The sequence below is a fragment of the Bison bison genome, unplaced genomic scaffold, assembly GCF_000754665.1.
Source record: "Bison bison bison isolate TAMUID 2011002044 unplaced genomic scaffold, Bison_UMD1.0 scf7180017864495, whole genome shotgun sequence".
NCBI lineage: Eukaryota > Metazoa > Chordata > Mammalia > Artiodactyla > Bovidae > Bison > Bison bison.
Genome location: NW_011495054.1, coordinates 3154708 through 3173421, shown reverse-complemented (window position 1 = coordinate 3173421; position 18714 = coordinate 3154708).

Genomic DNA, 18714 nt, shown 5'->3' with positions numbered 1-18714 from the left:
TTTTGGAGCCCCCAAAAATAAAGTCTGACACTGTTTCCCCATCTATTTCTCATGAAGTGATGGGACCAGATGCCATGATCTTCATTTTCTGAATGTTGAGCTTTCAGCCAACTTTTTCACTCTCCACTTTCACTTTCATCAAGAGGCTTTTGAGTTCCTCTTCACTTTCTGCCATAAGGGTGGTGTCATCTGCATATCTGAGGTTATTGATATTTCTCCCGGCAATCTTGATTCCAGCTTGTGTTTCTTACAGTCCAGCATTTCTCATGATGTACTCTGCATATAAGTTAAATAAGCAGGCATTACTAGCTCCATTTTACAGATGAGCAAACCGAGAGTCACACAGGGGAAGGGAATTTTCCCAAAGCTACAACTGAGTGACTTAACTCTGGTTCTTAATCTGTTATATTTCTGAATCAGTTTAAAAAGTCTCAGGAGGTCTTTGAGGAAATCATGAAGTGCCTGTTTTCTCAGCTTTCCCATCTGTTCAATGGGAGGAAGGATTCCTGCTTGTCTCTAAATCAGGAAGCTGAGGGGGAAGCAGGTGGAACTCAGGAACGATCTCCTGATTTCTCCCCCAGCGAAGAGCTGTCCCCTTTTCCTTTGCTAAGTATTAATTTCCTAAGGGTCTGATAACAAATGGCCACCAACTACGTGGCTTTAAAAAAAAACAACAAAAACTGGACTTCCCTGGTGGTCCAGTGGTTAAGAATCCTTCTGACAATGCATTGGACATGAGTTTGATCTCTGGTCTGAGAAGATTTCACGTGTTTCGGGGCAACTAAGCCCATGTGCTACAAATGCTGAGCCCTCGCTGTAGACCCCAGGAGCCTCAACTACTGAAGCCTGGGCCCTAGAGCCCGTGCTGTGCAGCAAGGGATGCCACTGCAATGGGAAGTCTGTGCACCTCAACTGGAGAGTAGCCCCTGCTTGCCACTTCTAGAGAAAGACTGCATGTAGCAATGGCCAAAAATAAATAAAGAAATAGATAAATCTTTCAAAATATATAATTAAAAGAACCCAAAATTTATTCTTCCACATTTCTGCAGGGCAGAAGTCTGAAATTAAGGCATCGGCAGGGTCACGTTCCCTCCAAAGACTCCGGGAGAGAATTCTTCCTCATCTCCTCCAGTTTCTGGTGGCCCCAGGTGTCCCTTGACTTGTGGCTGCATCATTCCACTCCATGCTCCCGTCTTCACATGAGTGTCTTCCCTCTGCATCTTCCCCCCTCCCCTTCTCAGGATACTCGCTATTGGATTTCGGGCCCACCTGACTGACCCACGATGATCTCATCTCAAGACCCTTAACTTAATTTCATCTGCAGAGACCTTTGTTTCTAAATAAGGTCGCATTCACAGGTGGGTAGACACATCGTTGGAGAGCCTGCCATTCAACCCACTGGATTCTCAGAGAATTCTCTTTCCTTTTTCAATCTTCCTTTCCCCATTGCCCATATTACCTTTCAACATACTGTATATATTTTATCTCTTTATTTTTCTTATTGAATGTCTATCACTCCCTACTAAAATATAAGCTCCTGGAAGACACAGAAGGTGGTCTGTGGTGCTCACTGGTACATCTCAAGAGCTTATAATGGTGCTGGCACTCACTGGACTCTTAAAATGTATCAGCTGCCTTTTATCATTATTAGTTCTTTATGCATCTGTCTCCTTAACTCTAACACAAGGAAAACAAAGCCAGGGCCTCCATCTTCTTTCTCATCGTACCTGATGTTTGACATGCAGGAGACATCCAATTAAACTGTGTGAAACAGTTGCTATCTTCATGGAGCTCTAAGTATCAGACCTCATTGTAAGGACTTTTTGTGTGGTGCATCATTTAATCTTCACAACAGTTCTTTGTGAAGCGTATCATCAGTACACCCATTTTACAGAAGAACAAACTGAGGTCCAGAGAGGTAAAGTCACCTGCCCAAGTCTATCACTGTTGTTTAGTCACTAAGTCACGTCTGACTCTTTTGCGAGCCCGTGGTCTGTAGCCCACCAGGCTCCTCTGTTCATGGGATTTCCCAGGCAAGAATACTGGAGTGGGTTGCTAGCTCCTTCTCCAGGGGAGTCTTCCCAACCCAGGGATCACTTCCATAAGTTCTAATATCTATTCTGTAAAAAACAGCATGCGTGCAACCACATATATGCACACAACGTGAATATACACCCATGCGATCACCTTGGGGAGATTATATACAGATACAAACACACATATACACACACAATGTATGCAGACATAAAAATGTGTACCCAACGTTAGGCCAGTGGGAGGGACAGATGGCTCAGTCATTTCGTGGAAGGTTGATACCCAGGCTGGACTAGCTGATGGGAATCTCCAAGATGAGATAAATAAACTAGGAAGCCACGCCCTCGCTGTACTGGGCTGTCTGGAGCACATGTACACTTATTTGCTATATGCCACTACTGTTTTCCCAGTGTGGTCCACTAAGCACATTTCTCCAGGTGCCCACCTAGTGGGTGGAATGTACTTTCCTATGGCGGGGCTGCAGTGGCATGTGGCACCCAGAGTAAGTAGAAACTGGAGACCCCTGATGTCACAAGTGACGTTTGAAGTCAGCCACTTCTTTGGACTATGTCAAAAAATGATGCTGAAAAGGGACCTCAAAGAACAATGGAAAGGACTGGGGAGGAAGGGTCTTTGTGGAGGGAAGAGAAACTGGATCCCATGCAAAATTCACCAATAGCAGTCCTCAAGATTAAGATTATTGGGAACTCTCTTTATTGGATGGTTTGGAGACAGCTGCTCAATGTCACACCTCAGGTACTTCCCTTAAGGCAGGTACCAGAGAGGTTTAGAGATAACAGATGCCAGGGAGATGAAGGGAAGATGATCAGCCTTCATGAAGCCCCTACTGTGTGCCAGTCCTGTGGAGAGCTTAGCAACCATTTAACATCATTCACTCTGGTGAATTTTTGAAAGCTCTGCCTGCACATGAGAACGGGCTTCCCAGGTGCCTCAGTGATAAATAATCCATCTACCAATGCAGGAGACGCAAGAGACATGGGTTTGATCCCTGGGTCAGGAAGATCCCCTGGAAAAGGAAATGGCAACTCACTCCAGTATTCTTGCCTGGAGAGTCCCATGGACAGAGGAGCCTGGCAGGCTATGATCCATGGGGCTGCAAAGAGTTGGACATGACTGAGAGCTCACGCACGCACATAAGAACCATCCAAGGAAGTTTTATAAAGGATACAGGACATCACAGAGCACCGAGCTGAGTCCTGTGATGACCTAAATGGATGGGATGGGGTGGGGTGTGAGGGAGGCTCACGAGGAAGGGGGTATAAGTAAACCTATAGCTGACTCACAATGTTGTCCAGTAGAAACTAACACAACACTGTAAAGCAACTATATTCCAAGGAAAAAAAAAAAAGATTCAGGATGCCCAAGACCCAGTGGCAGAGATGCCGGATCCTCTGGCCTTGACCATGCCTCCACAAAGGTCTATTTCAGAAGCACCTCAAATGATTAATATGAGACTGGAGTTAAGAATCAACTGGTTGATTCTTCGCAACAACCCTCCAAGGATGACACTATTTATACCTGCATTTTAGAGACGATGAACCGAGGTTCTGAATGGCTGAGAATCAAAGCCGGGGCCGCACAGCTAGCATGTAACAGAACTGGGATCCGTGCTTGCCTGGGGGTGTCCAACTCCAAAGCTGGCGCTCTTTCTACTGCCGAGGTGGCAGGGCGAGCTGACCCTCCAGACACCTTCTATTTCACTCCCAGTCACGTAGACCTGGAAGGATCAATGCCGTCAGAGTCCAGGTGGACTCTATCCAAACACTCCTGCCCAGAGGAACGAGCTTCAGGGACTCTACCTTGCACAACCCAGGCTGGACTCCTAAACCCTGAAGTAATGATGGAGGTGGGCTGGATCAAAAGCAGGAGATGAACTCAGGGTCTGCAGTTCATCCTTGTCTTTTTTTTGATCCCAACAATACTCTTTTCCAAGATCTTCAACTGTTGTTGTTGTGGTTTAGTCACTAAGTCGTGTCCGACTATTTTGCAACCCCCATGGACTGCCACCAGGCTCCTCTGTCCATGGGATTCCCCAGGCAAGGATACTGGAGCGACTTGTCATTTCCTCCTCCAGGGGATCTTCCCAAACCAGGGACAAAAGCTGTGTCTCCTGCACTGGCAGGTGGATTCTTTGCCACCGCGCCACCAGGAAAGCCTTCTTCAACTTACTCCGAGAGAAAGAGGAAGCATGCAGGTTCCCACAAAGAGTCTCAGGCTCTTCATGGGGAAAGAGGCTGCTTCATTTTCCTGTCTCTTTACTGCCTTAATTAGCTGTTTGGTGACCCGACGGTCTCTTTAATACGCATCCAGCATTGGTCCTGAAATTTGGGGGGGGGGGGGTCTGTTGAACAAGAGTCAGTCAGACTGCCAATACCGCTGTCCAGCAGGCTGATCCAGGCTGGGTGCTGACCTGCAATGAGATCATTGAGTCATCTGTCCTCTTCCCCCAGCCAAAGTGTTGGTGGCGTGTGGAGCACAGCTGAGGTGACAGTGTCGAGGCCGTTGGGCGGCTGACTTCAAACCAGAGGCCCAGCACAACAAACAACAGGGAGAAAACAGAGAAGGCACTGTCCAAGTTAAACTATAGCAAAGCCAGAGGAAGACCGAAAGTCAACAGGTCAGGACAAGAGGAGGATCTTTGGGACGCTCAGTGGGTGACAGGACCTGGGGTTAACCCTGTCTGCACGGTTGGCCTGTGGGAGCACAGAAATTTCCCGTTTACCAAATTATTAGGGTGTGCAACACACCCAGAGAAACAACTACCATAAGGTTTGAGACAGCTGAAAAATCACTGTACTCTAATGAGGTGACATGGCCAAAAAGGCATCAAAATGATCTGGTGGATGCATTAATAAAGGTATACTGACTGCAATAAAGGAGGGGATTCATTCATTTCCCAAGTATTAATTGAGCATTTATTATGTGCCATGGGTTATTCAAGTTGCTGGAGATAGTATAGGAAACAAACAAACAAAAAATACCCACCCCCCCCCAACAAATCCTTGCTCTTGTGGAGCTTTCAAAGCACTGGAAACAGATATTAAAAGAACAATGACTAAACTGTATTGTATTTTAGAATGTGCAATAAAGAGACATAAACAAAAAGGAGGTGTTATGGAGTTGGGAAGTGTATGTGGTTTTAAATGGGGTTATAAGAAAAGACGTCTACGAGAAGGTGATATTTGAGTAAAAGTCCTGAAAGAGTTGAAAGAGTAAGAGAGAGCGTACACAGATATCAGTGGGAAGAGCCTTCCAGGCAGAGGGAACAGCCAGTGCAAAGGGCCTGAGGTGGGAGTACATGTGGGCTATTTGATGAATTGCAAGGAGGCTATTGAAACAGTTGAGTGAAATGAGGGAGGGGCCGGTGGGAGAAGAAGTTGGAGAAATAATGTAGGCCAGGGTCTGCAGGGCCTTGTGGACCAGGGAGCTGACTTTACCTTCCATTCTGAGGGATGCAGAGAGTTATAGGAGGGTTCTGGCCAGAGGAGTGACATGATCTGATGTAGGTTTCAACAGAATCCCTCTGGCCGCTTTTTGGAGAATAGAATGTAGGAGGCAGAGGCAGAAGTTGGGAGACCAGTTAGGAGATTTCTAGATGGACTTCCTTAAAGTGAGATGGCTGGAAGGATAGTAGTAGTGTCAGTCACTCAGTCGTGTCTGACTCTGCAATCCCACTGGCTGTAACCCGCCAGGCTCCTCTGTCCTTGGGACTCTCCAGGCAAGAATACTGGAATGGGTTGCCATGCCCTTCTCCAGGGGATCTTCCCAACCCAGGGATTGAACCTGGGTCTCTCGCATTGCAGGAAGATTCTTTACCATCGGAGCCACAAGGATATCTGTATCTATATCTGTACATCATCTATGTTTCTCTTTATATGCTCTCTCTATGTATAATTGTATATGAAAATCCAGTGGATAGATGAGATAGATGGATAGACTTCACATATATAGAGAAGTATTTAGATAGTATTTACTTGGAGATTCATCTGTCAATCTATTATTAGGCCAATATATTGATAGATGGATAGATTGATAGATCGATAGTTCAATAGATTGATAGACTTGTGCTGGTGCTCATGCTCAGCTGCTAATTTGTGTCCGACTCTTTGCGACCCCATGGACTGTAGCCCACCAGGCCCCTCTGTCCATGGGGTTCTCCAGGCAAGAATACTGGAATGGGTTGCCATTTCTTTCTCCAGGGGATATTCCCGATCCAGGGATGTAACCTGCATCTCCTGCATTGGCAGGCGGATTCTTTACCACTGAGCCACCTGGGAAGCCCCGCTAGGCTCCATGTATCAGTATAATGATGTTCATAGGAAGAGTAGTGATAGACACATTTGCAGAAGGCTAACTCTGTTCCAAGCATCTGTTAAGCGCTAATTTCTCTGAATTTTCTCAGCCACATGATAACGTTAACATCTTCCTGTCGTAGCTACTCAGGGCCACCCAACAACGAGGCTGGATTTCTACATACTATCTGCATCATGTCCCGTGCAGATGCTCAGAACTTTCTAGAAAATGGACCGTTTGACTCAATGGCCTTACTTCCTTGAGGCCCCTCTTGGTCCCGAATTTCTTCCTCCCTGAACAGGCTGTGCCTTTGGACTCCACGGGTGCCTTTAATCTTATCGAGCCCTTTCCCCTCACTTTGCTAGCTGTCACGTTTGTTATGCTAGGATAAACTTTCGGCCGATGTAGCACATACTCTGGGGTCAATGCCCTGTGTTATCCCAGGGATAGTTCAAATATTTGTGGCCTTGTCAACCTCCATCTCACTGGACGTGTGTCGTGGTGGAGCGGGAGGGGCGCTTTACTCCTGAAGACCAGCATGAGCCAGTGCCCAGTGGGCAAGAGGCCCTTCACGGGAGACCATGGAAGGCATGTGATAAATACACCAGCTCTTGGCTCCAGGTTGAAAGAAGCTGGCTGTTGAGAAGAAAGAGGGTGCGAGTGTTGACTGACCATCTCCTTCGTGCTCACTTCTTTCACGCACGTTGCAAAATGTGATCTTCGCGAAGGCACTAAAACAAAGGGATTTTAATGACCATTTCATTGACTGGAAAACTGAGCCTGAGAGAGTTGAACGGCTATGACAAAGGTTCTTAAAATTACTTGTGTACATGACTCTTCAGCGGTATGGTGAAGTCTAGGAATGCCTTCTCAGAATCATGCTTTAAAATCCTTGAAATAAAATGTCTAGGGAACTTCCCTAGTGGTCCAGTGGTTAGGACACTGTGCTTCTCCTGCAGGGGGCACAGGCTTGATCCCTGGTTGAGGAACTAAAATCTCTCATGTCATAGCTTGGCCAAAAAATAAAAATCTAAAAAAAAAAAAAAAAAATTAAGAAAGAAAAACATAAGATTACAAAGGACACTTACTGCAAACAGAAAAAGAGATATAGTCATACTTGTACTTCTTTATCAATTCTTGAAATAAATCATAGCAGCAGTTCTAATAACAACCCCTGTGGCAGAAGTGTCATAACACTAAGGAATGCTGAATTCACTGTGACTCCTATAAGGTGACAAGCCAATATGGGTGACTGCTACTGGGGACCACGTGGTAGGGGCTGCTGATCCTGCCACGTGTCTGTTACCTGCAATCATGATGGAAAGGGATGCTCAATTGCAGTTCAAGGTCAGCGACAACAACAAAGACGTGATATACTTTCCTGCTGACCCAGTTCAGAGAAGCTTTGAATTCCAGCATGGGGCCCTTGAGGGTCTGGGGCCCCAGAGTGAGGACCCCCGAGCTGGTGAGGGGAGGTTTGGGGAAAGGGCAGCCAGTTGTGCCAGGCTCCAGAGACACACCCAACTACAGCGAGGTTCTCATCCCAAAACCCCCGTCTTCCCACATTGCGTCCTCTAGCTTTGTCCCCATGTGAGCCAGTTAGCCGTGACCGGTGGCCGGGAGGGCAGAAAGAGCGCCTGCCTTTGAAGCGCTGGGCTCCCTTTGATGTGCAGATTCCACCAAGGTCCTTCCTGGAGTTGGGCAAATCTCAGCTGCCTACTGTTATCCCTCCCTTCGTGAACATTCCCCCCGAACAGTTCAAAGACCTCTCTCGCACTGTTTCTGTAGCTTTTCTTGTTTTGGCTTCTTGGGCTGGCTAAACTGCTGGTCCAGTGGGCGGGACATGGACTTTCTCTCTCTCTCTCTCTTTTTTGGCTGCAGTGAGTCTTTGTTGCGGCAAGGAGGCTCCTCATTGCAGTGCGGGCTTCTCTAATTGTGGTGGGCAGGCTTAGTTGCCCCTTGAGAGGTGGGATCTTAGTTCCCCGAGAGATTGAACTCATGAGGGATGAGGGATTGAACTCATGTGTCCCCTGCATTGGAAAATGGATTCTTAACCACTGGACCTCCAGGGAAGCCCTGGATATGGACACAGACTTCTGGAGAGAACTTTAGAGTTTGAAGAAGGTATCATTGTCAGTTAGTTCTTATTGCAGGCCAGGTTGAAGAAACTAAGGGGCCTTGTTCAAGGAAAATAGAAATATGATGAAAATGTAGCTGCTTACTGGTTAAGCCATCAGGGCTGTTGGACATATGCAGGGTTGAGCTGAAATTCCTTACTGGGTAGGTATAACTTTGGTGAAGTCACTTAAGCTTTCTAAACCTCTCTTTATTGATGGGGAAACTGAGGCAGGCTCAGAGAAGCTAAGTAACTTGATCAAGGCCACAGAGCCATAAGATGATGCTAGGATTAGAATACAGGTTTATCTGATTATAGAGACAATGAGCAACTTAGGAAAGAAGGGAGGCAGCCCCTTAGCCCCAGCAACAACAAGAATAATAACAATTACCAGAACAAAAGCAAAAGTTCATTAGGAAGCATGGACTCCATGCCGGGTACAACACTGGGGATTTGCACGTGTTTTCTTGAATCTTCCTAAGGACACTGCAAGGTAGGGATGATCCCTCACTTTCTACAAATGAGAAGCCTAGAAGATCAGAGAGGTGATGTGACTTTTCCAAAGTCACACAGCTGCGGATGGCAGAACTCAGGTCTGGCTGAACCAGAGCCCTTTCTTCAACCAGTCTCCAGAAGCCAGGTCCCCAGGGTCCCTCTTGGAGTCAGGGAACTATTATTTCCACGACAGAACTCTAGAAACAGTTCCACTCTGAATGGACTGACAGTGGCAATTGGTCCCCTGAGACCAGAGTCAACACTGGCCACCCGGAGGGTACGGCATGAGGGAAGGGACTCTGAATTTTGGAACAGGCTGAAGGAAGAGAAAGCCATGAAGGGCCAGCAGTTCTTTTGGAAGAGGAAGCCATTCAGCAACCTAGCAGGCTTTCCAGGGCTGACTGGGGCTGTAGGAATGACATGAGACTGACTTGTGTCCAAGCTGACCTGAAGGCTTCAAGATGGGATGGTTGCTGCCTGAAATATTCTCCAACTGAGAGCCATGAGCATCGCAGAAGCATGGCAGTCTCTCTGTCACCCCCTTCCTATATCCAAAATGCCACAAACTTGAGCTCAGGACAACTCCAGCATCATGCTCCAGGGGCATCATGGGACCTGGGCTTAGGGGCTGACATTCCAGGCAAGGGGCCGAGTCCTGTCTATTTCCCTGGCCTCCCCCGCAAGCCGGAGCTCACATCTGCAGCCCATCTGGCTGGGTTGAGAAGCCAGTCCACCGTCAGGGGAAAGGAAGTTTCTCTGTGGGTATTTCAGGCCTGACCTGGACAGCCTCACCCCCTCCTCCTCGGCCAAGATCAGTGGAGAAACTCAGCCCAGTGGGCTGCTTGTCAGGGAGGCTGCTGGCCTTGACTTTCAGATTCCTGAGTCATCTCTCCTTGGGCCCATCCTCTGCCTGACTTCCTTGTAGGGGCCTTTGATGAACAGATGAGATAATGGACACGCTTTGAAAAAGATGAAACACCAAACGAAAGGTTGTGCTGGCCACGGCAGTGAGTGCAACAGATTGGTTAAACCTTGGACTTCCTTCCTGTCTGGGGCAAACACTGCTCCCAATTTCTGCATCTCTAGGACAGCCGGCTTGCACAGTGAGCCCTCCTCCCCCGACCCACCCACCACCCTTAGAGAGAGATGCAACTCACTAGCCATTAGAGCACATTACATCCATCAACTGGGAGAATCATCTCAACAGTCGTGAGCAAGCCTATGAATTCACCCACTTTACAGACAAGGAGACTGAGGCACAGAGAATTCAAACATGCCCAAGATCATATGGCTACTTGGGACTGACCCAGGATTTCAACCTAGATCTATTCATTCCAATGAAGACTTACAAAACGTAAGGGGTTTATGTACAATGTCTTCAGTTAGAATGAAATATAACACATCAATAGGAGCAGGAAACATGGGGTTTTGCAAAAAGATGTCCCTCCCAGCTCCTCCAAATCTGCAGAAAAGATGACTTTTTCCCCTCACTGCAGCTGGGGCTCTTGGCATGAGATGTATTGGGCGGTGGTCCCTCTGCAGGGAGATGAGAGATTATAGGATCGTGAAGTTGGAAGGGAACTTGATGGTCACTTAGGGACAGCATCCCCTCCACTATAGCCGTGCCAAGAGGCTATCTGGCCAATACTCAGACACTTGCAGAGATAGGGAACTTCTTCCTAAAAAGTGGCCTATTTCTGTTCTCATGCAGCTCACAGTCACCTAAGCAAATTAACCGACTCTGTTGAAATACCCAATATGTTCTTTCTACTACCCAGAGATGAACGAGGAAGTAGGTACACATGTATCCACAGTTACGTTGTGATAGCAAAATATTTGAACCAACCTATAAGGCCCCCAGTAGGCGAGTGGATGCATAAAATGTATTATATAGTCCCTTGATGGAACATTATAGAGTCGTGAAAAAGAGTACACTCAGTCTAAATAAATCTCTATGGATAAATCTCAGAAACACAACTGTGAACCAACAGACTGGCTGTTGAGTGTTTCATACAGTTTGCAGAGTACTATGCATATTTAAAAAAAGCAAACACAAATAAGCTATACATTTTCTATGTGAATATATGCATGCAAAGGTATTTGCAAAGGGCTATGGGCGGAGGAGCCTGGTAGGCTGCAGTCCATGGGGTCTCGAAGAATCGGACACGACTGAGTGACTTCACTTTCACTTTTCACTATCCTGCATTGGAGAAGGAAATGGCAACCCACTCCAATGTTCTTGCCTGGAGAATCCCAGGGTCGGGGGAGCCTGGTGGGCTGCCGTCTATGGGGTCGCACAGAGTTGGACACGACCGAAGCGACTTAGCAGCAGCAGCAGCAGCGGAAGCATGGAGGTAATTAACAAACTGACAACAGTGGCTCTCTCTGCTGGGAGGGGAGAGAAAAAGGCTCTAAATTAATTTGCAGAGTTAAATGATGTTCTTAAGGACAGTATATTACTGTAGAGTTTAGGTAATTAACATTTAACTTGAAAGTCTTTAAAGGGAAGTTCTTCTCATTATTACATTGTACTTCCCTATCTCAAGCTCCTCCAGTTTGACCTATCTCCCCCTACGCAACCCCAAACATACACGACGTTAGGGTTTGCATTTTTCCTCGATCAAAAAATACCATTCCTACAACCCTTGATCCTTTGCCCATTTCCAAGCTCCTTATTTCACCATGTTTTCTCTCCCTGTACATGTTTCTATTTCTCCTTCTCTCCTGCTTCCATCCTTCCTTACTCCTCTCCCTCCCTCCTATGCTATTTTTTTTAAAGATTTTTTTGATGTGGACCATTTTTATAGTCTTTACTGAATCTGTTATAATATTGCTTCTGCTTTATGTTTTTGGTTTTTTGGCCCTGAGCTATCCGGGATCTTAGATCCCTGACCAGAGATCAAACTCGCACTCCCTGAATTGGAAGGTGAAGTCTTAACCACTGGACCTCCAGGAAAGTCCCCCTCCTAAGATCTCTAAAATTAAAGAATTTAAAACAGCAAGAAGGAAATAAGATCAAGCCATATTCCTACCATCCACAATGAACTGTTATCAATCTGTTGGTATCTTTTCCAAATATTCTTTTTTTTTTTATATTTACAGTTTAAAATTACTTGGTAATACATGAATTACTAGTTCTTAAATACAATTGGAGCATCTCAGTACAGCTACATCCCCCTTATGCTCCCAGCCCTACCTATACACACATATTATCATAAACTTAGAATATATACTCCCATCTAAATTTAATTTTTACATACTTATATATGAATGCTTAAAAATATAGAGGACTTCTTGGGCATGTAATTTCTTAAATGGGATATGAATCACTTCATGGCCAGAATTCTCTCTCCAAATCAAGTTTTTGAGAAAACTCTCTGTGGATACTTATAGCTCAGGTTCATCTGCTTTGATTTCAGTCTTCAAACACATGCAAGTATGTTATCTGTATCCAGTCCCTAGTCAGTGGGCATCTAAGTTGACTCCAGTGTCTTCTATCACAAATGATTCCATAATGACGTTACATACCTGATATGTCTCCTTGTGCCCAAGTGTAATAGTTTCTCTGAGGGTGATACCACCCCTTCCTTGAGAAGTGACATGCACTCTTTTTCCTAACAAGGGTGTTCAGCACTGAATCCAGTCTGCTAAATGTGGTCCCATCAGAGCAGTCAGTCAATGATTTATTGGAGAACTCATTAGGTGCCACAGTTCTAGGCATAGAGAGAGAACACAAAACAAACATTACCCCCTACCTACTTAGAGTTTATCATCTCACCTCAGAGACCAACACTAAGCAAATATTCCAGGCTGTTAAGTAAACATAAATGTGCAATATTCTGTGAAGAAGAACAAGGCAACAGCAGCAATGACAGGGTACCCAGCCCTAGACCAAGATCAGGGAAGGCTTCCTGGAGGAGGTGATGCTTAACTGTGTTCCAAAGGAGGGATGAGTGGAGAACAGGACGGCGGACAAACATTTCAGCAAAGGAGCTTGTACGCATGCTAAGTTGCTTCAGTTGTGTCTGACTCTTCTCAATCCCATGGACTGTAGCCCACCAGGCTCCTCTGTCCATGGAATTTCCCAGGCAAGAATACTGGAGTGGGTTGACATGCCCTCTTCCAGGGGATCTTCCCAACCCAGGAATTGAACCTGCGTCTCTTATGTATCCTGCATTGACAGGCAGGTTCTTTACCACTAGTGCCACCTGGGAAGCCTCAGCAGAGGAGAACTAGAAGTAAATGTGAACAAGATGAGTCTGTTCCTACCTCAGGACCTTTGCACTGACTATGTTCTCTGGTTGACATACTTTTCAGCCAGTTCCTTTATGACATCCTGGAAGCTTTGTGACCCCCCCACATTTGTGGTTTGTGTGACTCTGGCTGTCCCCTTGTATTGATTCTTCCTGTAAGCCGACCACCCGATTTCCCCTTCCTGGGTCCTTGGAGGAAGAGAAAGGTGAGGAACTGCTCTGTCTTTGTTGCTAGGCTGGTCAAGAGAATCCCTATTAAAGCACATGAGGCTCACAGCTTCAAGCATGGACTCTGGAGCCAGACTACTTGGATGCAAAGCCCAGGTTTTTTTCACTTTCCAGCTGTGTGACCTCTGGCGAGCAAACTTCCATTTCGAGCAGGCTGTAAAAATAGGGATTTAAAAATGAACCTATCTATGAAACAGAAACAAAATCAGGGACATAGAGAATAGGCTGGTGGTTGTCAAGGAGGAAGGGGTGGGAGAGGATCGGAGTAGGGGTTTGGGGTTAGCAGATGCAAACTGTTATCTACAGAATGGGATAAGCAGCAAGGTCCGACTGTATAGCACAGGGAACTATATTCGGCACCGTGTGATAAACCATAATGGGAAAGAATATGAAAAAGAATGTGCATGTATGTATGACTGAGTCACTTTGTTACATAGCGGTAATTAACACAGCATTGTAATTCAACTATACTTCAATAAAAAATAAATTAAAAGCAATAGGAATGAAGGGACTTCCTTGGCAGTTCAGTGGTTGGGACTCTGTGCTTCCAATGCAGGGGGCTTGGGTTCAATTCCTAGTTGGAGAACTACAATCCTGCAAGCTACCTGGCTGCGGTCAAAAAAAAAAAAAAAGGATAAAAATACTCTCCACCACTCAGAGTTCTAGGGAGAATTAAATGAGAAAATGCATGTAAAGCACCAGGCATGGAGCCCTGGACACTCAATAGTAACAAAGATAATAGTAATAGCAACAACGGGCAGCCACTGCTTGAGAAGAGAGCGAGAGGAAGCAGACAGGCTCCCCGGGAACGAGAAGGGGGAACGTCCCAAGCCGGAGCTCCAGACTGTCCCCAGAGACGAAGGGGGCAGTTACTGAATGACTGATGACTTCAAGCCCCGGCTGCGTTTCCTGGAAGCCTTTAGCCTTGAACCCGAGGGTGTCTCTCCAGCTGGACCGTGGGCGTGGAGTTGAGCAAATACGCCATCATTGATCAGCCCCTGTGGTCCAGAAGCTTCCCCAGAGGCCGGGATGTGAGTGAGTGGGAGGTCCCCTCGGAGGCCAGCAAAGGAGGATGGGGTTGTGGGGGGAAATGCCTCTCAGCCTGGTTCTGTGGGTCCTCTGACCTCTGTTGTCAGGAGCGGACCCTTCCTAACTCCTGACGGGTGCAGGCAGGGAGACTCAGTATGGTGGGTCCTTGGGATCTCGAAATCAATAGTAAAAAGTTTACTGTTATTGCACTTTACTTAAATAAACACGAATGCACTGTCCTAATCATGTATTTTCTTGCTAAAAACGTCCTGCGACTGTGACGTGCGTCCTTTCTATTCCCATTTTCTTTTTTAATGATTATTAGCTCAACTCTTTGAGTGCATTCACTTCCCCCCACCCCCGTGGGTGTTTTTTTTTTTTTTTTTTTGGCTCGGGATCTTAGTTCCTCCACCAGCGATTGAACCTGTGCCCCTGCAATAGGAGCATGGAGTCTTAACCACCAGACTACCAGGGAAGTCGCAATCCTCATTTTCTAGAGCAGGGAAACAGGCTCAGAGAGGTGAAATCACCCCTGCAAGGCCAGTTTTGTCAGCTGCAAACTCGGCCTGTTATCAATTCGTCAGTCGGCACCATCCCCTTTCTTCCTCTGTCTGCCAGTTAGCAGCAAGGATCTTGGACCAGGAACTTAACCCTTGTGAGCCTTGGTTTCCTGGACTGTGCTGTGACGTGGAGAAACTGCCTCTGAGAGTTGTCAGAAGGACTGAAACAAGTTGGTGGATGCCTAATGCTTGTGGCAGCGGCTGGTTTGCCACCACAGGGCAGTTGCAGGTTATTTGAATGATGAGGATAATTTTTTCCCTTGGTGTTTGCTGCTCATTTGTATTTCTTCATTTTGCCAATGGAAGGGACTTCCTTCCCTCGATTTTCATTTTGATAAAGAGTCTTTTGGAAATGGAAGAAACCGTGTGTTTCTCTACAGGGACAAGGGGCATTATGGTACTCAGGAGCATGGGATGGGAATTGATCACAGGGGCTCAGTCAGTCAGTCTCGACTTTAACTTCCTGCAGCCTTCAAGAGGGTTTCTTTGGTGGCTCAGCAGTAAAGAATCCGTCTGCCAATGCAGGAGATACAAGTTCGATCCTCAGGTCAGGAAGATCCCCTGGAGAAAGAAATGACAACCCACTCCAGTATTCTTGCCTGGAGAATTCCACAGAGGACCCTGGTGGGCTACAGTCCTTGGGAGTCATGAAAGAGTTAGACATGACTTAGCGACTAAACAACAACAACTTCAAGGGCGAGATGGAGCTGCAGGGTGGCCCTTCAGAGAAGGCCAGCATGGTGGCCTTCAAACTGGGAGACCAGCAGAAAGACCCTGCAGCAGGGCAAGGCGGAGGTCAGAGAACTGAGAGTTCCCATAAGAAAGTTAAATGAGGTCCTCTTTGGGACCACCCAGAAACACACAAGCCTCGTCGCAAAGATGCAGGGCCTTGGAAGAGAAGATCTATCTTCCTCCCGCCACTGAAGAGACCTGAACTCCCCAGGGGCCTCTTGCTGGGCTGACTTCCTGCCTGGGACCCTTCCAAACTTTGTCGCCTCCGACCCTGGCTGCCCGGCTCCCCCTTTCCAATATCCGTTCCCTCCTTGCCCCGCTGCCCTCAGCCCTGCCCCGGATCCTGGCAACATCCTGTTCTTCCCCTGAACTGAACTCCCCCTCCAGCTTCCCGGTGTGATAGGAATCTTAAATAAATGCTTCCTGTCTCTCGTCCACCTTATCTCCCGTTCCTCCCCAATGGCTGAGGTTCAAGAACCACAGGCAGCCTTGCGCTCCCTTCTAATTTTAAACCTGCCCTCCGAGCCACTCTCCCCTTCCTCCTTAAGGTTTCTGGAAAGGCCAGGGGGTGCCAGAGGTCCCTGTTGACCCGCTGAGTCAGCAGAGGCTGAAGGCATCCTTCTAAAGTTCCCAGGGAGGGAGTCTGGAGCTGGGGAGCCTGGGTGAGGCCATTTTGCAGAGCCTGCTCCCACGAGAACTGAGTACTGTGTGGAATAGATGTGTGTGTGTGCTGTGCTCAGTCTCTCAGTCGTGTCAGACTCTTTGGGACCCCATGGAATGTAGCCCTCCAGGCTCCTCTGTCTATGGGGTTCTCCAGGCAAGAATACTGGGGAAGGTTGCCATTTCCTCCTCCAGAGGATCTTCTCAACCCAGGGATTGAACCCGCAGCTCTTGCGTCTCCTGCCTTGGCAGGCGGGTTCTTGACTACTGAGCCACCTGGGAAGTAGATGCCTAGATTTCAATCCTTAGGTCAGCCTAAGTCCAAATCCTGAGTTTTTGCAAAACGTTGAGCTATCTTTGGAAAAAGATCAAAGAAGTCTTCTAGCCTAGATTACGGAAGGGACCTTGGCCGCTATAATTAACTACAAAGCTCCTGAAGTCTTCTATGTACCATGCCATTATAGACACTCATTATATTAATAGACACACCGTTCTAGACGTCTGCTTCTTCCTCTTCTTAATCATGCCACCCTTCTGTGAAGCCGTCATCCCCCATTTTTCCTGCCTTGTCCGATTTTTCACTCCTCTTCCTCAGCTCTCCTCCTCAGCTTGAGAATGTCCCAGGCTTGACCTCAGTTCATCCATCAGCTTTGAATGTGCCTCCTCCCTATGTCTCAAAGCCATCAGCACCCCTATGAGTCCGTTCACCCCAGCACCTCAAGGTGGGGACGTCCAAAAGGGAGCTTATCACCTTGCCCCAAACCTGCTCTTGCCTCTCAGTTCTCTGGCTCATCCATGGTGTGATCAGCCATGCTCTCAATCAAACTAGAAAAATCTTGGGGTCCTGCTCAACTTCATCTCCTTCCACACTCGCCCCACCTAACCAGTCATTCATCCGGTGACTTCTACTTCCCAGGGAATCCCCAAGCCCATTGTCGCCGTGCATCCCTGTGAACACAGCACGTGCAAGTGAATGAGCAGGAAAATGACAGTGTGCACACGTGGCTTTTGGAAACTAGCCCGGGCTGCACCTTCAGTGTCTTTGGTCTCTGTGCTCATGGAGACACAATACACAAAGCCATGTGTTCTAGTTTATATAGCTGTCTTCTAGCGCTAGGGATATGTTAGAATCAAAATTGTGACAAGCTCATGGATTTTTCTGGTCATTGTTCATTTGCTAAGTCGTGCCCAAATCTTTGCAACCCCATGGACTGCACCACAGCAGGTTTTCCTGTCCCTCACTATCTCCCAGAGTTCGCTTAGATTTCATATCCATTGAGTCAGTGACGCTATCTAATCATCTCATCCTCTGCCAGCCACTTCTCCTTTTGCTTTCAATCTTTCTCAGCATCGGGGCTTTTCCCAATGAGTCGGCTCTTCCCATCAGGTGGCCAGAGTATTGGAGCTTCAGCTTCAGTAATATCCTTCCAATGAATATTCAGGGTTGTTTTCCTTTAGGATGGACTGGTTTGATCTCCTTGCCATCCAAGGGGGTTTCAAGAGTCTTCTCCAGCAGCGCAATTCGAAAGCATCAATTCTTCGGCACTAAGCCTTTCTTAAATTCAAACTTTTTTTTTCAGCTCTGATTCTCCAGAGGGCATTGGACTATCACACTGTCTGTTTCTTCTTGCACTAAATTTGGCATTCTTTATTTTTCAAGAAGTGTTTCTGTCGTACTTAGGTTCTTGAATTTATTGGTGTTTAGTTGATAATACTCCCTTTCTTTGTTTTCTTGTCTACACAGTTGGCATAGATTGAGTCTATTATTTATTTACTTAACAATTCTGAGTGAATACTGTCTCCATATGGTTTAATACATATAGAGAAAGGCATAGAGTGGAAATTATCCACCCACCCACCCCCTTGCTTATTTTCCCAGTTCCATTCCTTCTACGGGTGATGAGGTGAGGTACTTTTTTGCGCATGCTTTTATAGTTTTTTTTTTTAAATAACATTAAAAAAATATTATATAAGAAAACGCAAACCTGCAGACCACCCTGAAACAAACTCTTTCTTGACCATACCATTATACACTTGTGTGTGCATATATGTAAGTTTCCTTTTCATCTTTATTCACAAGATGTGGCGAATTCCACGAGATGGTTTCTTTCTCCCAAACCCCTCACTTGCTTCCTTAACTAGGTCATGCTTAGTGTTATTTCCACACCCCGTCACTCGTTTGCTGGAAGACTAGTTACTTCATTTGAAAGTTGAACAAACACAGCTATTAACAGGAGAGGACCACTGGGAGGATTAAATGAAGATATGTCTGCAAAGCACTTAACCTGTACCT